Source organism: Physeter macrocephalus, chromosome 11 (genome assembly GCF_002837175.3).
Source record: "Physeter macrocephalus isolate SW-GA chromosome 11, ASM283717v5, whole genome shotgun sequence".
Classification (NCBI taxonomy): Eukaryota; Metazoa; Chordata; class Mammalia; order Artiodactyla; family Physeteridae; genus Physeter; species Physeter macrocephalus.
In genome coordinates this window covers 50,057,413-50,063,132 of record NC_041224.1, presented here as the reverse complement: position 1 = coordinate 50,063,132, position 5,720 = coordinate 50,057,413, and the positions used below count along the sequence as shown (strand labels likewise).

The 5,720-nt window shown below is 36.6% G+C and overlaps 1 long non-coding RNA gene across 2 annotated transcripts in view; it reads left to right on the top strand.

Annotated features, from left to right (window-relative positions):
* LOC102989001 (uncharacterized) overlaps nt 1–5,043 on the top strand; it is a 79,550-nt gene extending 74,507 nt beyond the window's left edge. For both annotated transcript variants that reach the window (XR_008618564.1, XR_003682070.1), the window contains one exon: nt 2,571–5,043. This is a non-coding gene — a long non-coding RNA (uncharacterized lncRNA). The remainder of the gene's footprint in view (nt 1–2,570) is intronic.
* The last annotated feature ends 677 nt before the right edge of the window (nt 5,044–5,720 follow it).

Here is a 5,720-nt window from a genome sequence, read left to right as displayed (position 1 = left end):
TATTGAAGTGGCTGTCTTTTCTCCACTGTATATCCTTCCCTCCTTTATCAAAGATAAGGTGACCATATGTGTGTGAGCTTATCTCTGGGCTTTCTCTCCTGTTCCATTGATCTCTATTTCTGTTTTTGTGCCAGTACCATACTGTCTTAATTACTGTAGCCTTGTAGTATAGTCTAAAGTCAGGGAGCCTGATTCCTCCAGCTCCATTCTTCGTTCTCAAGATTGCTTTGGCTATTTGGGGTCTTTTGTGTTTCCATACAAATTGTGAAATTTTTTGTTCTAGTTCTGTCAGCCCCTCATTTTCTTACAGTCTCTTGAACTTTAGGTCCCCTGTCCCCCACTGGGGACTCTCAAGAGACTCAGGGACCCTCCAAAAGAAAATACATATCAGGGTAAAAAAATATCTCATAAGTCTCCTCCACAAATATTGGTAAAAAGCATTAGCCCTCATATTGAGCAGGTAAGCTTAACTTGTTCCATCTGTAAGAAATACAATTTGGGTAAAAATATAAAGTGGAGCAAAGCCAAGAGCCAACTATTTTATATAAACCACTGATTTTTATATTATTATGTTTACCTGACTCATGGCTAAAATTTTAGAAGGAAAGCTCTAAGGTCTACATTTGCATCTGTCTGTATGTTTATGTATGCATGTTTGTATATGTATGTTTTATATATATATGTGATATTTTTCTACTTCTAGATGGTATTACCAAAGTAATTTATAAAATCACATAAAAGAGCTCTGTTCTGATTGGCTTAGAGTTAAGTAAGTGATTATATAAATTAAATATTTCTAAAATTCCCAGAAATATAGAAACTAACCCAAACGCTTTTCAAGTTTATGCAATTTGGAAAAATCTTAGATAAATAAGACTAGTTTAATATCATTGGTTTAATAAGAACAGCTACGTCTTCTGAGTTATCAGCATTAAGTATAACAACAGCATATATTTTGCATTTAACTCTTTTTAGGTATCTTTGCTTTTGTGATTTTTTTGATACTTGTCTAACATGCATGTACTGTGAAAATAGTTAACAGGGAAATAGCTTGAGATGATGTCCTGCTTTGTTTAATGTTATAATGTATGTGCCTAAAAATAGTTTCCAAAATCTTTGTGGTAACTTGCAACCTTAGAGTTGTACTAAGTTAAGTAATAGATATTCATTGAATAGCTATATCACTTTCTAAGTGAGGAGAAACTACTAAACCTTAAATTACTAAGCACAAGTTTATCTGCTTTCGGCTTCTTATTTTTGTATGGTCCAGAGAGGCTAAATACATTTAAGTCTGTTAATAAACATCTTTTTGACACGTTGAAAAATTGTACTATCAGGAAACATATACCTATAAAAATTGAGATGGTATATTCATAAAATTTGCTAGTCTGCTGCAGAATGCTGGTATAAGACACAATTCACAATTGTTTACTTTGTATTTTTCTCTGTTTAAACGAGGCTACTAATTGTTAAAAATTATAATCAATGTATGTAAATGAAACTACTAGAAACAATAAGGGTCAAGGGAAACAACTTTGTATGAAAAGTATGCAAGGAAAGTAGATTGTATTTTTGATAAGGAAAAGTATTCAAGGTATGTAGGATAGGTTTTTGTTACTGGAACAAGATAGTAATTATGCCCTAAAGTGAAAGAGGAAAATATAGGACAAAAACTGAATGGATATTAAAAAGTTGTAGAAGGTTTGCAGGAAAGGAATTTTGGAAAAGGAATCTTATCTCATGTGGTCAAAGTTGGTTAAGACTGGATAGATTTATTTATAGGGTTTTTAAAAAAAAAAAACCAAAACGAACTTTAATATCAAAAGTACACTGATACGTAGCTAGAATTTGGTTTTCTCTCTGTTGAAATAACAAAGTTTTTTTTTTTTTTTTTTTTTAATTTTTGGTCTGCGCTTAAGAAGAGATTGTAAAAGGTTTTTCTTTACCTTTTAAGTAATCCCCCTAGGAAAAAAAGATATGGTGTCTTATCAGAATAATTAACTATGCTTTATGTTAACCTTTATCGTGTCCTTAATTATTTAAGAGAACCAAATCTTCTCAATTTTAAAAGAGCTAACTCTTTTTTTAAAAAAAATAGGCCTGTTATCTCCTCTATTTACTTTTGCATTCTTTTATCATCATTTTGGTTAAATAGGTAGCTAAGTAACCATAACCTGGGATTGTATTTAGCCAAATATTCAAACCTTTTGACATTTTGGACAATTTTGCCTTCTCAGAATCAAATCCTAAGTGAAAGTTTGATTTTGAACTGACCCTGAGATTTCTCAGATGGCTTTTGTTTGGAAAATCTCAAAGGATTTTTTCTTTCATCTTGTAAAAAGAGAGATGCCAAAAAGCAATTTGTTTTATTTGATTTGTTCTGTTGCATGAAAAGCATTGTCAAATAAGAGATGCTTTAACCTTCTCTAGGTTATATTTGCGTGGATAAAATGTTGTTAATGTAAGTATTTAAGATATTCCATGAAATTTGTCAATACCCTCACTGTCTATGATATGTTCTGGTATAATGTTATCAGTCATAATTCCAGTTATTATGTTTTATGCCATAGAAATACCAAATTCCCTTGTCAACTGCATCATTTTTATAGTGAACTGTCATCAGAGCTTTAACCACTGCCATTTTAAGTTTTTGTCGGCAACAGATAGTTTTTGTTTTACTCTGATTCTTCTCTGAGAGCATTGGCAATTGGCTATAGGCCAGAGTGCTTCATCTTCAGCAAAAAGGGATTGTCTCTGAGACCCATGGAAAGGACTGGCTATGACAGGTCTCTGGGATACAGGCTTCTGATGGCACTGTTTAAATAACTTTGAGACCATACCATTCAACTGAGAAAGGATTTCCAGAACTCAAGTAAAGAATCTGATGGGTGCATAAAACTGCTAACCCAAGACCAAGCAGAATGAGAATTGATTGCATGAGATTGAATGAACTGATGGAGGATGATTATAGCCTTTGTTTGGAATATTGCTGCTGGATTTAAGGAACCTCTTTCCCTTTTCTCTTGAGTTATCACTCACAACAGTTTAGAAGATAATACTTTTATAAACAGAAGTGAAACATTTATCTTTTTCCCTGCCTGATCCCTCCGGACTTCAGAAACTCTTATTGAGAATTCTCATTTTAATGGCAATATAATTATTTGCATAAGTTCAGTAAGAGTCTGTCCTCCTTGAACAGAATTTACTTGGAAACATTGGTTATATAACAAAGGCTTTTACTGGAATGTCATATTTGAGAATATTGTAGATAGAATCATATACAAACAGATAATTTTAAGGAACTCAGGCTGACTTTATGGAGCCAATGCTTACAAAGCTCATTTGAGAAAACTGGGCTGGTAGCTAGTTTACAGGGTTCCAAGCCTTACAGATGAATAAGGAAGGTTGCTTCCTGGCAAACCCAGGAAGCTTAGGATATTTTGGGGACCTAGAGAAAAGAGAAATTTACCCAAATCTATAGGTTCTACAGGTAATACCTGGTGGCAAGTTCTTGGCTTGGCTTCCTACCATTGAAAGGCTTTTAAAAATCTAATTTGAGATTACTTTTGAAGAGTTCCAGCAAAGCAAACTTACAAAAGTCTTTGTGGTTGATTACTGTTCTTGCTGCACTTATGTAAATAATAGACCAAATCTAATGAGACCAGACTTAAGAATAATGAAAAAAAGCGTGGGTGTAAAGAGAAATTTTCTGTCAGTGGAAAACTATAGCATACCCTTGTGGGTTATGACTCTAGTCCTGTTCATTATCTTTCAGGTTTTGTTATCTCCTTGTAAATTGGACTGAATCTTGCCATCTTGCACATTTTGTCAGTCCTTACTAAATTCTAGATTCTTATAGTTTCCTCCAGTATCTGGCTACAACTCTTCAAATTAACATTTCCAACTGTTCTCCCACTTTCCCAACTTGGTGTCACTGAGAACCAAAAACCTGTTTGCCCAGTTCCTTACTGGAACTCTAGGTTGTCTTGCAAGCTGAAACTGGATGACAGGCAACCTTCATGCCTGGAGCTGCTGCTGTGTAGGCCACTCAGGAAGTTTACTGAAAGTTCCACATCTTCCATGCTCTGCTCTGGGAAATAACGATGACTGTGACACTGATTTCTATGCCATCACCAAAGATATTCAAACTGCAAACCAGGAAATTTGTCAGATTGCCACTATTGTTCTCACTATACCATCTAAAGACGCTTCAAGCCCAACATTTAGAAATCTTCTCAACTGGCTTCCCTCTGGACTCAGAAACTGGTTTTATAGTTTGTTCCAACCTTTAATCTTTGCTTTTCTTTTTATTTTCATAGAAATTCCCCTTATTAAATGCCTGATGATTTGCACTATCCAGCAAATATACTCTACTACCAAGTTCCAACAGATGGTTCAGTTTGTTCTTAATGAACAAAAGGAGACTGAACGAGAAATGGACTTATATTGTTCAGAGGAAAGAAAAATGTTTCTTCTCCCCTGAGCAAGATGAGGGGCTGACAAACTCTCAGGCCATCACCACAGCCTTGTCTTGTCTTTGCCATGTGTAGTCCAGTTTTAACAAGAATGCTGCTGAATAAGTTTAGTCAAGGTCCCCCCCACTATTACTATCTGATCCCTCTCAATACATGGTCAGGTCCCTCATCCCTCACGTTTGATGTATAAGTCCTTCACCTGCCTTTTGCAGGAAACCCGTTAAAAAGTCATCCCTTTATTCTTGATGTTTCCTCTTAGTAATTTTCAATCCACTGACCCCCTCACTTTGCTCGTTGACTGTAAATTGCCACTTGTCCTGTTGTATTGGGAGTTGAGCCCTGTCTCTCTCTCCTGTTGCAATAGAGTCAGCTCCTAGTACAATAGTCTTGAATAAAGTCTTCTTTACTGTTTTAACATGTGTCAAAATAATTTTTTTCTTTAACAGACACATCAGGCAAAAGGGGTTTCTTAAATCAGTAAATAAGCCACGAGAAACATTAGAATCAGCCTCTCCTCTTTACAGGTCATTTTGTCCTATCTCCCACCCAGTTTTGGAATCCCTCAAACCTCAACTTGTAGCTCAGCATATTATCCCTTCCCCTTACTTTTGGCTGCTTAACACATTTCATGGTAATCACTAATTCATCACATGGAACTGAATAAGAACCGTTTAATATGATTATCTTCTCCATTAAAGCTGTCATCATAATTAGAGCTGCAGTGAACTGTTTGCCAGGATTATAACTTCTGCCAAGAAAAACTTGGGTGTCATTTTAGAAAAATTCTTAGGTGTGGGAGGAGATCAGGACCATCTGTGTCAGGATCCAAAGTGGAATAATGAGAAATAAAGCCCCTTTCCCCTGCTATCTACCAAACTCTGCCCAGCCCTCCAACTGGACCTTGACAAAGACTTTAGAATGAATCAGCTTTCAAGGTAGTCTGAAGAGCACACCCTCTCAGGGAATGAGCCTTGGAAAAGTCATCTTTAAGAAGAGAAAAAAGGGGCTTCCCTGGTGGCGCAGTGGTTAAGAATCTGCCTGCCAATGCAGGAGGCACGGGTTCGAGCCCTGGGTGGGGAAGATCCCACATGCCGCGGAGCAGTTAAGCCCGTGCACCGCAACTACTCAGCCTGCGCTCTAGAGCCCGCGAGCCACAACTACTGAGCCCCCGTGCCACAACTACTGAAGCCTGTGCGCCTAGAGCCCGTGCTCTGCAACAAGAGAAGCCACTGCAATGAGAAGCCC